Genomic DNA, 16073 nt, shown 5'->3' with positions numbered 1-16073 from the left:
GTAATTGTATTTTATGTAACTAAAGGCTGGTCTCAAGAAACATTTTAGTGCATTACACCACCCCACAATGGGCCCAGTGCTGATGCTGGATTAACTGTCCCCGGTGAGTGGCTGAGCTCACGTCTCCCTGCCTACCTGGAGCTCGACTCTGCTCTGCCTCTGGGGTTATGATCTCATCTCTGAAGTGCTGCAAACACAGCTGAGCTCCACACTGCTCCCACTGTAGGTCCCACTTCTGGAAACGTGGAGCTGGGGATCTGGGCCATGCAGCACAGAATCTCTGCAGGAGATGGAGGAGGTGAGACACCCCCATGCCACTCTTTCTCCCCACAGATATTCACCACAGCTATCTTCAAAGGCCGTGGACTTCCAAAGAGCTGCTTGCCTGGCTGTGCATATATGGAGCCTGTATTTTTCCTTCTGCTTCTCCAGGTGGGAACTGAAAAGCTTGCACCTATAAAGAAGCACCCATCATTGTCCTGACATCAGTGTGAGGTGGGCTAGTAGGTATTTCCAAGGGTCTCAGCTGTTTGCAGGTGAGAAGTCATTTTTTCTTGCACAAGCTTTCTTCTTGCATGGGCTTTTGGCTGCTTGTCACGTATGAGGCTGTGCTGGCAGGCAAGAGGAGACCCAACTGAATATTTCTGTCACACCAAGTGTTTGGATTTGTTTCAGGGTGGCTCACTCTGTGCAGAGATGCCTGCTTCCAGCTTTGTGCACTCTGGCACGTGTTTCCTAATGGACCAGGACTTCTCGCTCAGCCCAGCTGACAAGGAGCATCTCTGTCACCACAGCTGACACACGCCTGCTTTGTTAAATGACATAAGGTGCTGCAGTGCAAGGCACAAGTTCTCCCATGCTTTCAGCTAAACAATTTACTGCTGTGCTGCATATACCCTTTGGTCCAGCAAGGGAGGACCCAGAGCTGGTCAGTGTCCCAGTGGCCAGCTCTGTCCCCCTTGACACTGCAAGGAGCAGTGGAAACAAAGTGACATGTTGACCTAATGCCCTACCTGTAGGGCATTCACACCTACCCTGCCTGACAGCTCCCAAACTGCCTGCTGAGGTTCAGCCCCATGAGGCATTTTCTGCTCTGCTACGTCCCAGCTTCTCCAGTCCTCCTGCCTCTGCACCATCCTGGGTGTAGGCAAAGCCAGGGCTTTGGAATGTGTGTTTCTGGCTGCAAACTGAGGTCTTTTCTGCACATCAAATGCTCATCAGCGACTGGGAACACAACCAAGGAGGTTGTGGAGGAGAGGAGGAAGCCACACTTGATCCCACAGAAACCACAAACCTAATTTCACACAGAAGGCAATTAGCCAGCACGCATTTGGTTAGGGTGGCTGTGCTACTTTGTAAAATGTGACCTTTTAATAAGCTGGAGTGGTGGATCTGAGTTTCAGCCAGTCCACACTGGCAAAAGAAAACCACCAGCAGTTAAATATCATCAGGAGAGGGAAGCAGTTGTGAAGTGGCCCTCAAAACCATCTCTGTGCACTTCCAAGTCCTGCTTTGCACGACGGGATCACGTCCCTGACTCCATGCCATCACACTCATCCTCCCTCCTGAAGCCAGCAAGATGCTGCAGCATCCTTGGCTGGGCAGTGCTGACTCAGGCACAGAGTCCTGTGCCTGCTCCCTGGCACTGCTGTCCCCCAGATATTCACCACTAGATATAAAAATCCCCGAGTCAGGCGCTTGCGGCTGCGCTCACTGCAAGGAGAAGCAGTAAAAGGCTGATTTATGCTCTGAACCACAAAAGCCTTTTATTGCTGCTTTGTTACTTGAATGTAACTCTCTTGCCCTTAAATGTGTAATCCCTTTCTAACAGTCTTGTGGAAGTGGCAGGGCTCTCCACGGGTTAAAGGCAGTATTTTTCAAGAGGATCAAGTTGTCCACCAGGTCCCCGAAGCCCCTCTTGCCCTGGCACAGCCAGTCCTCCTGTCAGCAAGGGAGGAGAGCAGCAGTAAGCTATGTGCTGCCGGCATGGTCCACCACATACCCCCAGCCCTCAGCTTCCTGGGGTTGTTGGAGAGTTATTCCATCACTTGGAGTATTCCCGACAGTCTTGGGCACTGCTGCTCCTTCAGGGGAGAATAAAACCCCAAGCTGATCTAACAGCAACAGGGATTTAGGAATTTGGCTCCAGGCAGCATATATATTTAAAGAATTATTTCTTAATTTTTATTAATTACTATTAGTCATTTATGGCCCCTTTAAATTCAACTTCTCAAGAAAAATATTGCTTTAGGAAAAAAAAAAAACCAGTCATTAAATGAACAATTAGCAAAAGCTACAGCTGCACCATAAAAGAGAAATACTGGAGTAGGGGGGAGGAATATTTCAAATTGACTGGGAGATGCAAGTTGTTAAATGGATGGAAAGCCAGCCGAGATCCTAAGGAAAGGGTGATGCTGGAGAGGGGCAAAAGTACACAGTGTGGCATTGCTAGGTTCATTGTCAGGCCTGCTGTTAATTACGTGAACCCAGGGTCCTCATGAAACAGGAAAGCTGGACAGGACAGAACGCACGTCAAACCAATATGATTAATGCAACGTTCTCTGTTTATTCGAGAGGAGATGGCAGCTTATATACACTTCTATACAGTTTACAGTTTACAAAGGCACATTCATTGGCAAGCGAACATTGTGTGTCTTTTTCTTAAGGTGACCTAAACCTCACACTATAAACCTATACTACTTCACACCCAGACAGCCCAGTGCTTCCCATCACACCTTAATACAATTTCTAACTGCACCACAAGCTCTTAATTTCTAACTGCGCCAGAGGCTGGAAAGCCTCACAAGGCCCAGATCTGAGGCCTAGGCTGGAGTAGCTCAAATCTCATTCCAAACATAAATCATGCCCTCTCTGTCTCAGAAATGCTGCAACAATTAGGTGCTTTATTAATGATTTGGAAGCAATAAGAATTAATTGCATCAGAAAATGATGGTACATTGGGAAGAGCTGAAAGCAGAGGTGAGAGCAGAAGAAAGAACAGCGAGAGAGGCAGGGAGGGCTGAGGGGTGTAAGAGGGATTTGATTTCATTCAGGCTCTGGGGGCTTTTCTACAGTTTCCCCTAGTAAAAGAGCACCAATAATGTCTGTGGACAAGGAAGGGGCCCAAAGAGGTCAGACAGGAGAGTTTGGTTTGAAGCAGGAACCATGGAGACCCTTCCTGTCCCGCTCAAGAGAGGAACAGAGACTTGCCTGAGGTGTGAGGCAGGCAGAGTCCCTGCGCAACAAAACTGATCAGCGTGGAGGGGCAGCTGACTTCAGAAGATCCCAGACTGCATAGCAGGGCGTGTTTAAAAGAAAACACTAAACAGACAATACATTGTTCTGCCTGCTTTGCAGCCTAACTGAAGGAAGGGGGAAAACAAAGCCCAGATTAATGTAGAAATTGCATTTAATGATCATCTTGAGAAGCCATAGGACAAAATCAAGGGAGTGAGCTGCCCCAAGCTGTTAAGGAGGAAACCCTCTGCCCACCGGATGCCAGTGTAGCCCAACATTAAACATTAAATCACATGGAGAAAACTCCTCTGGCAAGAGAATATTTGGTGCTTAAAGACACCCAGCCCTCCAGCTACCCAAACACCACCACATTCAAAAGCGCACTTGCAACTTACTTGGTGGCACAGTTAAATTTATTTGCAACTCATCATTCTGGAGGTAGGCAAAGGTGACAAAGCCAAGGACGAAGCACTGTGTAAAATTTTACTTTTACTGAGCGGACCCTAAAGAAGCACAAGCAGAGTTTTATTTTGTGGCTCCTCGGGCTGACAGTCTCCATTAACCATTGGTTAATACTGCAGCGTCAGAGCAAACCCAGAGTCGCAGCCCTGTGCTGTTAGAAAGTGTCCTTCATCCCAGCAAGAGACCTTGGGGTGAGAACATTTTGCATGAAGAGCCACTGGTGTAAGAGCTGAGCCTCTCAGCTCTGCATTGCAGTCAGCGAGTCGTGTGCCATCCCTCCACGCCACAAATAAATCTACAATTTCTCAGCTGGGAGCCTTTGGAAGCCACATACTAATATGCTTATATGGGAAGAGAGACCAGACAAGGTTCAAATAAAGAGCTCATGTAATAAATAAACATGAGGTCAGTATGAGAACAGCAATAATTGCTTTGTATGACAAGATTTGCGTAACAAACATTCGTGATTAATGTACAGCCGGTGTCAGGTAAGGAGCCTTCACTATCATTGTTCCGTCTGCACCTTCCAATCTAGAAGGTACAGCAACTCCAGCCAGAGCAATTAGTCACTGTTTACTGAGAGGCAGATCGAGCAAAATTTTTCTAGTTCAATATTTGAGCGAGTTTCGCCTCAGAGCCTCTCGCTGGATCCATTTCTGCGCCAGGCAGGGATCACACTTCTTTCCTGGGGGTGGCAAGGAGGGATGATCAGCAGTGCTGCTAATCTGCTCAGCAAGGGCACAGGCTGGCTCCCAGCCTCTCCTGCTGGCCTCTCCCAGGTGGTGTTCTCAGGGAAAACCTAAGAAAGAGGCTGAAGACCCTGCATGTCAGGGCTCTGCTTCCTGGCTGCCTTTTCTTTCACCTGCCTCTGCCTGCCAGTTTCACGGCCCCTTGGCCACCGCTGATGCAGGCAGTGGGATGCAGCACCGAGGGCAACACCACCTCCTTCTTTACAGCCTCCTTTCTGCAAAGCTTGCCTAATAAGTTCCAGCTAAACTTCCAGCTCTTTGGCCAACGAGCAATAATCCCACTTGAAATACTATCTTGATTTGGGGATATTTTTCCTTTTTTTAAAGGCATGCAAGCCTCTGGCTTCCCTGGAAAGGAGGCAGTTTGGCTGGAGGGACTGGGGTTATTCCTCTGAGGGTAATTCCTATGGGAAAACCATTCCATTGTAGCTGGTTGGAGGCAAGGAACTTGCTGCTGCAGTCTTCCACCTTAACTGCTTGGGGGTGCCAGGTAAAGCTCTTAGCATCACTGGGAAGTCACTCCAGGAAGTACTGCACAGAACAGCTGGACAGGCATAAGGAGAGTTCCTTCATGTTGGTGAGATCCAGAAGGGCTTGATCGGAGTAAGCAGGCCTCAAAACCTAGGGCATGCATTTTGGGGACATGAAGGGAAGAATTGAAGGTGTTTTTCTCTTGTGCACTCGCAGAATTCAGTTGTGACTGAGGATGCCAATCAACTCCTCAAGAGTGATAAATGGCAGTTGCTGTCTCCCACCTGTGATGAGATGTTGAGATTTTTAGTCTCTGTCTTTCCAAGACAAGTCTTGATGAGACACTGTTCCCCAGGATCTGTTAGGGGGGATGTCTGTGTTGGCATTTCACCCTTGTGCTGGGGTGGCTGGTGGTGAGGGGGCGTACGGGGCTGATGCTTGCAGGACCCTGGCACTGCAGCTGTCCCCAGAGCATCCAGGAGGTGCCACCAGGCTGGCAGGGGACATCAGGATGGGGAGTGCATTGGTGGGAGATGCCATTACACCTCTGTGCCCCTCAGAGCTGCAGGCAGGCTGGAAAACGTGGCTCTCATCAGCTACTTCAGTGCCAAGTCCACCCAGCAGCACAGTGAAGGGTGATCTCCGAGGTGCTGCCGACCCGCCCTACTGCCCTGAAAACCTCTCTCCCTCCTTTGCAGCCCTTCCACCCTAAAGGTCCCCACCCGCCTGGGCTGGGCGCTGGGAAGCCCTGCACTCACCTTGGTGCTGAGAGCGCAGCTGGGGCGCTCTGGGCCATGTGCACCACGGCAAGGCTGGGTGAGCCCTCCGGAGCCGCCGGCGGTGCCTCGCCATGAAGAGGAAGAAGGGCAGAAGCACGCGCCAGGAGGACCTGAAGCGGACGCTCTTCCCAAAGCGCTTCCCCCTCCTGTCCCGGAGCCTGGAGCGTGCCCTCATGGACCTGCGGAGCGCGCAGTGAGGCCTTTGGATGGGATATGGAAGAGCATCGTGGTGCTGGGCCCCCAGGTTGACGTGGGAGAGCTCCCTTGGATGGAATGTTGGGGTGGGTGGCGGTGACGGCACTGGGCCATGGGGACACGAGTGTCCCAAACTGAGCAGGACGGGCCAGGCATCCCCATTTCCCCATTGTTCCTGAATTCCAGAGCCTGGGAGATTTGACTTTTGGCTTTTGCAAGCTGGAGTGAGGAGCCCTTCCCCTCAGGAATTCATCCCTCCTGCCATCCCTCCTGCACTGCTGAGGATCACCCTGGTTGTTTTTCAAGCAATATCCTTAATAAGTATTATTTTTTTTAATATCCCCAGTCTCCTTTTTCATGCTGTGAATCCAGGGATCAGGGAGATCTCAGTCCTGGGAATTGGGGTTGCTCAGCTGTTCCCCATCTTTAGGGCCTTGTGCTGCCAGCTTCTCCTGGGAATGCTGCCATGCAGCAGGAGAATCTCCCTGGAGGTGCCTTGCCCTTGCCCTGCTCACTCCGTCCTCAAACCCAATTGATCCCCTTTGCAAGCCCTGTGGATTTGATGCTCCCAACTCCCTCCTTTTCCTCTTTTTTTGTCCTGATGGCAAGTGAAAGGGACAGGAGGGAAATGGTGACTCTCAAAAGCTGCCAGACCTTCAGCTGCATGTCATAAACCCATTCCTTTCTCTATAATTCACACCATGCTGCTTTTCATTCCTCATCCTTTTTAGTGTGAGTAGTTACTCCATTTTCCCACTTTAATACAATTGTACCACACTTCTCCTTTCCCATATCCCAGGAAGCTGCTCAGCCATTACATGGCTTTAAATGGAGTAATTGCAAGATTAGGTTCCTTTGGCCAGGCCATTAAAAAATGCCATTACAGAGGAACTGCAGGAGAGTGCCTGGAAAATCAAGCTTTGAGGGTGAAAGCTCTGCAGGCATATTTTTATTGCTATTGACCACCCCAGGGCCTCTGGGAGAAGGGAGCCAAGAGCATTTCTGGGGTTTTTGTCCTCTGAGGAAGGAGAGAAGGCAGGAGTGGCTCCATGTGGGGTGGGTGGGATCAGCTGGGATCTAGGTTGTTGTCTTCACTGAGAATTAAAAATAAACATTGTCAGCCCTGGGAGGCAGAGCTGGAGTGCTTGTCCAGCTCCTTGGGACAGCAGGGCCAGGGAGCTCCTGGGGAGCTGTGGAGCTGAGGAAGGGCCTGGAGCAGGAAAGGCTGAGGGAGCTGGGGCTGAGGAGATGCTGAGAGGGGCCCTCAGGCCTGGGTGACCCTGTTGTGACCCTGAGTGTCCCTGGGTGTCCCTGAGTGTCCCTGTCCATCCCTGTCCGTCCCTGTGTGCAGGAGGGCAGAGCAGCCCCAGGCCCTGCTACAGGCCCAGCAATGGCCCCAGAGCCCCGGGCAGGGCTGAGCCCGGCAATTCCCTGCCCAGGAGGCAGAACTTCCCTGTGGTCACTGGAGCAGAGCCCAGAGAGGCTGTGGGTCCTCCCTGGTGGGGATATTCCAGAGCCCTGTGCACAATCCGCTGTGCCCTGTGCTCGGGATGGCCCTGGAGTGGCACCAGCTGAGCCTCTGTGCTCCCTTAGCCCTGCCCCGCTCCGGGATTCTGGGATTCATCCCCCCACATGAGTTTTTTGGGTGACCCCCGGGTGAAGGTGTTCCCGAGCTCTCTCTGGGTTTCATTCAGCAGGAAATCATTTTGCCACATTCTCCAGTGGTGTCACCGAGGCCGTCACTTGCCGGGTCACAGATGGCTCGTGACTGTCCTTGCTCCCTCTCTGGGCTGGGGATGGAAAGTTCCTGGGTGAGCTGAAGGGAAGGATCCCTCTCTGTGCCATCAGCAGGTGCTGGCCGTGACCTCCCAGCACTTGGGCCTTGTCACCGTCACCCCTCTGCTTTATCCTGAGCCTCTCCTCAGGTGGAGCCCGGCTGTGGTGGCACCCCCAGAGCGGGGAGGGACATAAAGGACAGCAGAGCCACCTGTGAGCCAGGGCAGGGCTGATAAGGAGCTGGTTTGGGAGGAGTGACTTGGAATGCTGCATGTAAATGTGGGAGTGCAGAGTCCCAGATAAGATGTGGGTGGGTGAGATAACAAAGGGTCAGGAGGGCTGATCCCGGGAATATTTCCTGAGAGCAGCTGTGTTCAAAGCTGGCTGCAATTCACTGCCTGCTTTTCCTTGACAGGGAGGTGACCTCCCTCTGCTGCCCGCTGAGGTTTGGGGTTGATATTTGGGTAGTATTTGTCAACAGACCAGACCAAACACCACCTTGATTTGTGTTCTAAGGCACCTACTGTTTGTAACGGGGATTTTCATGAGAGAGGTAGCAAGGGGAGGGTGGGTAATTTAATCTCCAGGCTGTAAAAATCCATTTCTGCTTGTACTTGTTGATAATGTAACTGTGACACAGCTAATACAAAATGACCCAAATGCACTTTCACAGAGTTGTCATAATGAAGGTTGGTCTGTACCCACAGGTGCAGGATGCTGCTCACAGTTTGATGGAAAACTGGAACAACTGGGGTGTTTTTTCTCTTTTTTTTTTTTTTTTTTTTTTGTGTTTATGGTCCTTCAAATATTAACAACATTTTTTTTATAGCTGCCCTCTCTGCAGTACTTTCACCTGCAGTTGTCCAGGGCTCCATAAAATAACCTTTTTTTTTTTGAACTAAAGAAAAACTGACTGGAGGAGGAAGACCAGGTTTGGGTGAGGGTGGATTTTTTCCAAGGAATTCCAAGGGCAGAGCGGGACCTCCTGTAAAATGAACATTTTGTGTGGTCATCAGTTGCTTCAGGAGTATGTCGCTGTCGAGGCAGGACGGGAATGAGAAGACTGACTCAGAAGACTGCTGAGAGTAAAACTCTGATTTATTCAAAATACACCGCTCTTTTATTTACATTCTTTCCCAACTCTTTCCCAGGCTTCTGCCTGGCTAGAAACTCTCAATTTCTCTATTTGACTGAATCTGAGACCCACAGGAGTATAGATTAAATCCTTGGAGATGTAGATGTTAGAAAAAGAACAGAAATTACCCCTTGGAACAAAACCAAACCTGTCTATGCTGGCTGGTTTTGTCTGTCTTGGTACCTGGGGTACGAGTGCCACGAGGACCTCATTTCTGGGAGGGCTGGAAATGGACAGTGAGGGGTTTGGGATGTGGGAAAATCACTGCCTGGAGAGGCTGGGGTGTGTTCTGGGAAATGCAGGCACTGGGAGAGCAAATCCTTCAGCTGACTGTCAGAGCAAGACACACTTTTTGTGTCTCTTGGAGATCTCTTGGGTCACTTCTTCTGTCTCTCGTGTAGAAATTCTGGCCCACCTGCCATAATTAAAAGTCGGGATACAAAATTAGGTGGAAGTGCAGGACGGTGTGATAGGCAGGATGAGTGTGGCTCCAGAGAAGGGAACAGGAGTGGGAGTGAGCAGGATCTCATGCCCAAACGTGGCTGGGGTGGGTCAGAGGATGGAGGATGCGCTCCTGGAGGCAGTTTGGGTGCATGAGAAGAGGCTGAGAGTGCCCAACAGGAGAAGCATCACCATATGGAACTATAAAGTGAAGGCAAAACCCCCTCGTGATTCGTGCAAGTGAGTAAACAATTGCTGTCCCTACCTGCCTGCAGGCAAGAGGTTTTGGTGTGAGTCTGCTGTTCCAGGCTTGGCCAAGGACACAGCCTGGGAAGCTCCTCAGTGTGATTCAGCCCAGTTTGTTTTGAAAAGCCCCACAAAAACACAAGCACATGTACAGGAGGCATGGAAACTGCAGCTTGTGTTGGGAGCACAGTTGCTGGGTTTGTACACTTCAGCCAGGAAGAAAAGAATTCTTGTTGAAACTTGTTCTGTCTGTTGCTCTCTATGTAAACTTCACATATTTTGTGGGATGCTGCATCCACAGAGTAATCAGAAGGCATGGGGGAAAAAAGAGGAAACATTTGCAGATAGTCCAGTTTCCATTTCTGCTTTGCCGCTGCACATGATTAGCACATTGAACATAACTGCTAGCGCTCACTTACAAAGACTGTGAATAAATCATTCCTTTGATCTTCTTCAAAATCCAAGAGAAAGAAGAGATAGGGTAGGATAAAGATTGCATTAGGTATGATAGTGTTTAGAATTTCTCAGTCTTGAACGTTCTTTATTCAGGGACTGACATATTAAAAATTTAAATTATTCCCATTAAAACATTGTTCCCTGGTACAGCTGTCAAGAGGAAATAGAACATAACCAGGACATTTGTGTCTGGCCAAAAGTCACCAAAATCTCCAAGCATTCCCAAGGAGAACTCTCAAGGAAAGTGTCAGAATCCCAAATGACCTTGACATCACCTCCGAATCAATAGCTTGACATCTGATAGAGACAAGTGGAGAATGCTCAGCGATAAAGGGAGCTTGTGTGGTGCAGCAGCAGAACTCAGGCAAAGAATTAAGGGATAAGGAAAATGTCAGACTATAAAAATCAACGAGATACTGTTGCCAAAAATTAGAATTCTCACTTTGGGCTGTAGGAAAGGAGAAAAGCGGTAGAAGAGGGTAGGCAAGACTCAGAGGCTGATCCCCATCCTCTGCCTGTGATACCACTCCTGTTGTTCTGAAGCTTTTCAACAAGATGTCTAGGGACAAACTGTAAAGAGTCTAGAAGGGAGAAGGAGGAAAGGAACAAAAGATGATCAGATCTGAAAGTGAGTTTTATCTGGGGAAAGAAGGAAGGAAAGAAGGAAAGAAAGGGAAGGGAAGAGAATGAGAAAGGGAAAGGGAAAGGGAAAGAGAAAGGGAAGGAAGGAAGGAAGGAAGGAAGGAAGGAAGGAAGGAAGGAAGGAAGGAAGGAAGGAAGGAAGGAAGGAAGGAAGGAAGGAAGGAAGGAAGGAAGGAAGGAAGGAAGGAAGGAAGGAAGGAAGGAAGGAAGGAAGGAAGGAAGGAAGGAAGGAAGGAAGGAAGGAAGGAAGGAAGGAAGGAAGGAAGGAAGGAAGGAAGGAAGGAAGGAAGGAAGGAAGGAAGGAAGGAAGGAAGGAAGGAAGGAAGGAAGGAAGGAAGGAAGGAAGGAAGGAAGGAAGGAAGGAAGGAAGGAAGGGAGGGAGGGAGGGAGGGAGGGAGGGAGGGAGGGAGGGAGGGAGGGAGGGAGGGAGGGAGGGAGGGAGGGAGGGAGGGAGGGAGGGAGGGAGGGAGGGAGGGAGGGAGGGAGGGAGGGAGGGAGGGAGGGAGGGAGGCTTCAGTACCTGCCAGGCTTTCTGAGCCACTCACCAGCATTCCCAGTATGTTTGCAGGTACTCCAGGGAAGCTCCTTCTCATCTGCAAAGCAGAATTGCAGCCTAAGCCACTTTTCCCATCCTGTAACTCCCCTCTTTAGCCACAGACTGGGGAGAAGTGGCAAACTGCAAACGGCTTGATTACCCAAACTTGGGTGATCCCTGTCCAAGGAGGTAGGAAGGAAAACTGAAAATATTCCTGCAGTTGGGCAAGTTGGAGCCAAACAGCACTGTAAGAATGTGTGTGATTAGATCAGGACCAGTTGCTGTGTGTGAGCTCTCTCCCTGTTAGCACATCTACCAGCTCATCAATGTCCATGGAAGCAAAAGGCTGCATCTGCCTTTAACTGGGACAGATAAACTGCAGGCAAGCCAAATTCCTAGGCATGCCTGCACATGTCTGTGCAGAGCTATAGTCTCTCTTGGTGATCTCATTTAAACATAGTCAAAATTATTAAAAGATGCTGCTATATGGATATGACAATTCGTGCAAATAAAATTGTCATATATTTTATCGTTATGTACTGTTAAGATACTCTTCTAAGAAGTTTTTAAAAACACACAAGCCAGCGACAGGGATTGCAACACAATGTTGAAACCACCTGGACAAAGGAGGGAGGACTCCATTCACAAGCATTCACTGAGATGCTGCTGCTGGGCCGGGTGCTGAGCACAGGGCTGGGCACACAGAGATGCTTTTGTTCTTGCTGAGCTCCCACTGAGCCAAAGCCTGGCCTGCCCCTCCTCTGGCCACGCTGGAGAGGGGCTGGGGCTGCGGGGGAGCTTGGGAGGGGACACAGCCAGGACAGGTGACCCCCACTGACCCTGGGGATACCCCAGACCATAGGGCATCAAGCTCAGGGTATAAAGTGGGGGGAACAAGGAGGAAGGGGGAACATTTGGAGTGATGGCTTTTCTCTTCCTAGGTAACACTCTAGGCTGGAGGGGGCCCTGTCTCACCAGTGGGCAGGGTCAGCACCAAAGACACAGACACCAACTGAAGGAATTGTGTCATTTATATCATGCACAGCTGCAAAGAATTACAAAAGGATAAGCTCAGCAAAGCACATCATCATTAGCAAAGCATTACAAAAGAAGCTCAGCAATGCATCCAGTCATTGCTACCAGAGATTGCCTGGAGTGATTAAGGAAAGATCCATCACCAGTTAGCCTCAGGCTTTACCATCATCCACAGCCACACATCAGCTGGGGGAAGCCAAGGACTGGAGAGCCACTCCCAGACACTGGGAATTCCTGCAGGTGCCTCCACCTCTGCAGGCAATGAGGCTCCAGCCCCAAAGCTGTGAGAGGACCCAGCTTTTACACTGTTAAACAAACAAGCTGGCATCACTGCCACTGCGAGAACATCTGCTTTCATTCTCCTGACTGCTTTCTCCCAAAGCCTGGCCAGGGCTGAAGGAGGAACCAAGGGAGTTGACTTTGATCCTTCACCCCCAAACAAGGCCAGATGGGGCCTTGTCTGTTTCTAAATACAGAAAGATAAATCCATGTTTTATCAAGGAACACATGCATTGATCATGTTGTTAATCATGCTTCCTTAATGAGTGGATACAAATACAACATTTGCTTGGAAGGTTCATCTAGAAGTGAGCTTTGCCTCAGGGCCTGTTCAGGCCTTGATCACAACCTGTTCAGGCCTTGGTACTTTGATCGGTCCTGAGACCTACAATCAACTACAACCTTTGTAACAATTCTTTCAGTAACACAGCTTAGATTTAGGTATTAGGCATAAAGGCATCTCCTCTTGTTCTACAATTAAGTGCAGTTTAACTTCATTACTCAGAGCTATTCACGTTCCTTTTAAAACGTGCCTAAATAGTTGCTATTCTCTGTTATTTATCAAATGCCTCTCTTTTCTTGAGACTGTCTCTTTTAAGAAAGGTCTCAATACTCCACTTTCCAGCACAAAGTGTCACAGCAACTCACCAAGTGCACACACTGCAATGATGACAGGCCCTGCCACCAATGCATTTCACAGCAGCCTCTAATTTGGCAGCCACGAAGCCAATCCCACCAAGAAGAATTTTCTTCTTTCTGCCACTCTTCTACTGCTCTTTCTGTCAAGGTGATTCCTGCCTGTTGGCCTTCAAACCCATCACTGCTAGCAGTGCAACATCCCCGTGCCCTGATAGCCCAGGTTCCTCCTTGGCCAGCAAGCAGATAATCCAAGGCCATGCGGTTCTCTGGAGTCCCCATTTGTGTTTGTTGGAGCTCATAGATGTGCTAATGGGCATTTCAACAGTATCATTTACTACCTCTTCTAATAATCCATTCAGCTCATTCATGTCAACTCCACGGGGTGGGGCAGCGCACATGGGGCACAGGGTGAACCAGAATCCTTTGCTTTCGGAAACCCAAGGCACTCTTTGGGTGGAAAATGTTCTCTGGGCCCTAAGTCTTCCGTGTGGTCGTTGCTGAAGGACCCTAAATGGGGGCCCTGCAGCTGGGAGCGGTGTGACACTGACACTGACCAGCTGCAGCACCCCAAGTTCTACTGACATTGGGAGTGATGGTAAAGCACAGCAATCTTCTGACACTGTAGCCTCTATAACTGTAACAGGGTTTGGTTTCTCCTGAGCGGAAATCTGAGTGAATCCTGTCACACGGATCGTTGTATTCCCGTGTCCCACAGCACAGGTTTCTGTAACTGTCCCTTCATTGACTCCGTTACGAGGCAGAGCCCATTGACAGAGTTCTGGCCACCCCACAGGGTGGGCCCTCCAAGTGAACCCCATTCCTCCCAACTTCAGCTGAGAACATACCCAGCAATTAGTGACACTGTGTGCTTTGGCTACCTTGGTCTTTAAATTTTCAAAACATTTTGATGACTGATGCCTTGGTGAAACTCTGGAGGTGTTTTGGCAAACGTCAGTAGTACTTTAGTGACACCGTTCTTCATTCTTTTTGCTCAATGTCATTCAGGTTAGGAACAATAATTCTGTTGTCCATGGAGCTGGTGGCAACTTTTTAATTCCAGAATACCCCCAAGGTCCTTTAGTGTTCAGCTTTACCATGTTGTCTGTGGGTAACAAGGCTTGGTGGGGCCCTTTCCCTTTTGGCTGGAAGAGGGCCAGGACCTCTGCTTAAAGAAAAAAAAAGGAAAAAGAAAAAAAATACAATTAGATGAATTGTAAAAGATACAAATAAAATCCAAGTGTTAGAGAAACAACTTCTGTAACTTTGCATTAAGAGGTAAATGATCTTTTTAAAAAGAGAACTCACTTATTTACATTGTAAATGTGCTGATGGCATGGATCCATCTTACTGACCTCAGCAGCCTTTTTTACAGTTTTTGGGTTTGTTTCCAACATTGTTATTTTAAATTGTGGTCGAAGCAATAGGAAATTGATTGGGGCCCTTCCAGCTCCAGGCAGAACTGGGAATCTCAACTCTGTCAAACCCCAAATCCTTTAGAAGATGACCTTCCTTCTCACTCTGGGAATGAGCTGCACATTCCCTCTGAAATTGTCAGGGGTTTCTTACGGATGAAAAATCCCACTTACGGCTTTTTGCTCTGCTTTGGAAGTGGGAAGGGCAATTCTCCATCCATCAGCTCCAGACTGCACTGCCTCAGGAACACGGCTCACTTGCCAGCTTTGGCCACTCGTGGCACGTCTAGAGGAGGAAGAAAGTGCAACTGCACAATTCCAGCCAAAAAGAAATGAAGAATGAATAGTGGAGATCCAGGCGTTCCTGCAGAGATCCAGGGGTTCAGCTGGGACTATGGGGAGTTTGGGTCCTTGCCAATTGGATGTGTGTCCCCAGCTGCAATCTCCTGGCCTGCAGGGGAGTCTCACTCACCTGCCAAAGCAGAAAGCTCAGGCACTGTGCTCCAACGGGCTCGTCTGATGCAAAGCTGTCAGAGCAATGTGAGGGCACAGCCAGCCCAGCTGTGCCCGGGGCAGAGCCCAGCAGAGCCCTGGCAGAGCCCAGAGCAGCCTCAGCACCCGCAGAGCCCGGCTGCAAGGAGAGAAACCAGAAAGCCCCATCAGCTGAAGGCTGCTGTCCCCTTGTCCCAGCTACCCACAGAGCCCAGGCCATGCTGGCCGTGCCCAGAGCTGTGCCCAGAGCTGCCCATCACTGCTGCCTTTGGGAGCAGAGCAGGAGGGCAGGACATTCCCAGCCTGCAGCCAGCCACGGCACATCCAGCCCTCAGCAGCTGCCCAGAGCAGGAGCCTCCTTGTGCTTGTTGCTGTCTCCCAAAAGCTCTGATCCCACCACGCCAAGCAGACAGGGACTCACCTCACGCCATCCTCCGCTGGGAGAAAAGCTGGTCCCAAACGATGTCCTCAGCCTTCTCCAAGGGCACGGCCCATCCACGCTGCAGCTGCTCCCAGGCACTTCCCAATCCCGACTGGACCTTACATAGAACGCTTCCTCTAGAAAAACAAACAACAAACTGTTGAAAAGAGATTAGAGACAAGGGGAAACAAGAAAAAACTCTTATCTCTGTCAGAGGTCTGAGGATGGTCCAACCCCTACATGCTAGGGAAAATCTCACCCATGGGGGAGAGAAGGCCACACTTTCTCTCTTCCCTCCTGCACTGCCCCCCAAAATAACAGTGATCCCAAAGCAAACAAGGGCAGTGGAGCAGCCCAAGCCCTTCCTCGCCTGCAAAGCAAAGCAGCCCCTGCACAGGTTCTGGAGTCCCACCTCTGCTCCTGCCATGGGGGTTTCTCTGTGCCAGGCTGGCTGCCCCAGCCCCAGCCCCAGCCCCAGCCCAGGCCATGCTGGGTGCTGGGGGCTGTTGGCAGGGCCAGGAGCCAACTCCCATCTTGTATCCACCCCAGCCCACGCCCCCAGCCCTGCCAAAAAGCAGCTGGGCAGCTGACTGAAGTTGCATCTGCCCCAGCAAAGGGAGAAACTTTTGTTCCCAGCCAGTCTGAGCAATGCCCAAATCTGGGAGCATTTC

The 16073-nt window shown here is 50.0% G+C and overlaps 1 protein-coding gene, 2 long non-coding RNA genes and 1 other non-coding gene across 5 annotated transcripts in view; all 4 read right to left on the bottom strand.

Moving 5' to 3' along the window:
• LOC121468955 (uncharacterized) overlaps nt 1–16073 on the bottom strand; it is a 2238800-nt gene that overhangs the window by 1301966 nt on the left and 920761 nt on the right. The window lies entirely within an intron of this gene.
• Nucleotides 8747–9974, bottom strand: LOC140681345 (uncharacterized). Its single transcript, XR_012052531.1, has 2 exons — nt 9511–9974; nt 8747–9219 (listed from the first exon to the last, which is right to left on the bottom strand). It is a non-coding gene; the product is annotated as an uncharacterized lncRNA (long non-coding RNA).
• Nucleotides 10079–13719, bottom strand: LOC140681335 (uncharacterized). Of its 2 annotated transcripts, none has more exons than XR_012052518.1 (3): nt 13087–13719; nt 11135–11182; nt 10079–10528 (listed from the first exon to the last, which is right to left on the bottom strand). It is a non-coding gene; the product is annotated as an uncharacterized lncRNA (long non-coding RNA). The 2 variants fall into 2 exon arrangements; XR_012052519.1 differs by lacking the exon at nt 13087–13719 and adding an exon at nt 12323–13027.
• Nucleotides 13826–15749, bottom strand: LOC116807555 (uncharacterized). Its single transcript, XR_012052524.1, has 3 exons — nt 15403–15749; nt 14664–14775; nt 13826–14239 (listed from the first exon to the last, which is right to left on the bottom strand). It is a non-coding gene; the product is annotated as an uncharacterized protein (transcript).

This window comes from Taeniopygia guttata, chromosome 34 (genome assembly GCF_048771995.1).
Source record: "Taeniopygia guttata chromosome 34, bTaeGut7.mat, whole genome shotgun sequence".
Lineage (NCBI taxonomy): Eukaryota > Metazoa > Chordata > Aves > Passeriformes > Estrildidae > Taeniopygia > Taeniopygia guttata.
Note: the sequence above shows the minus strand (reverse complement) of the source record. Positions and strands in the feature narration are given on the sequence as shown.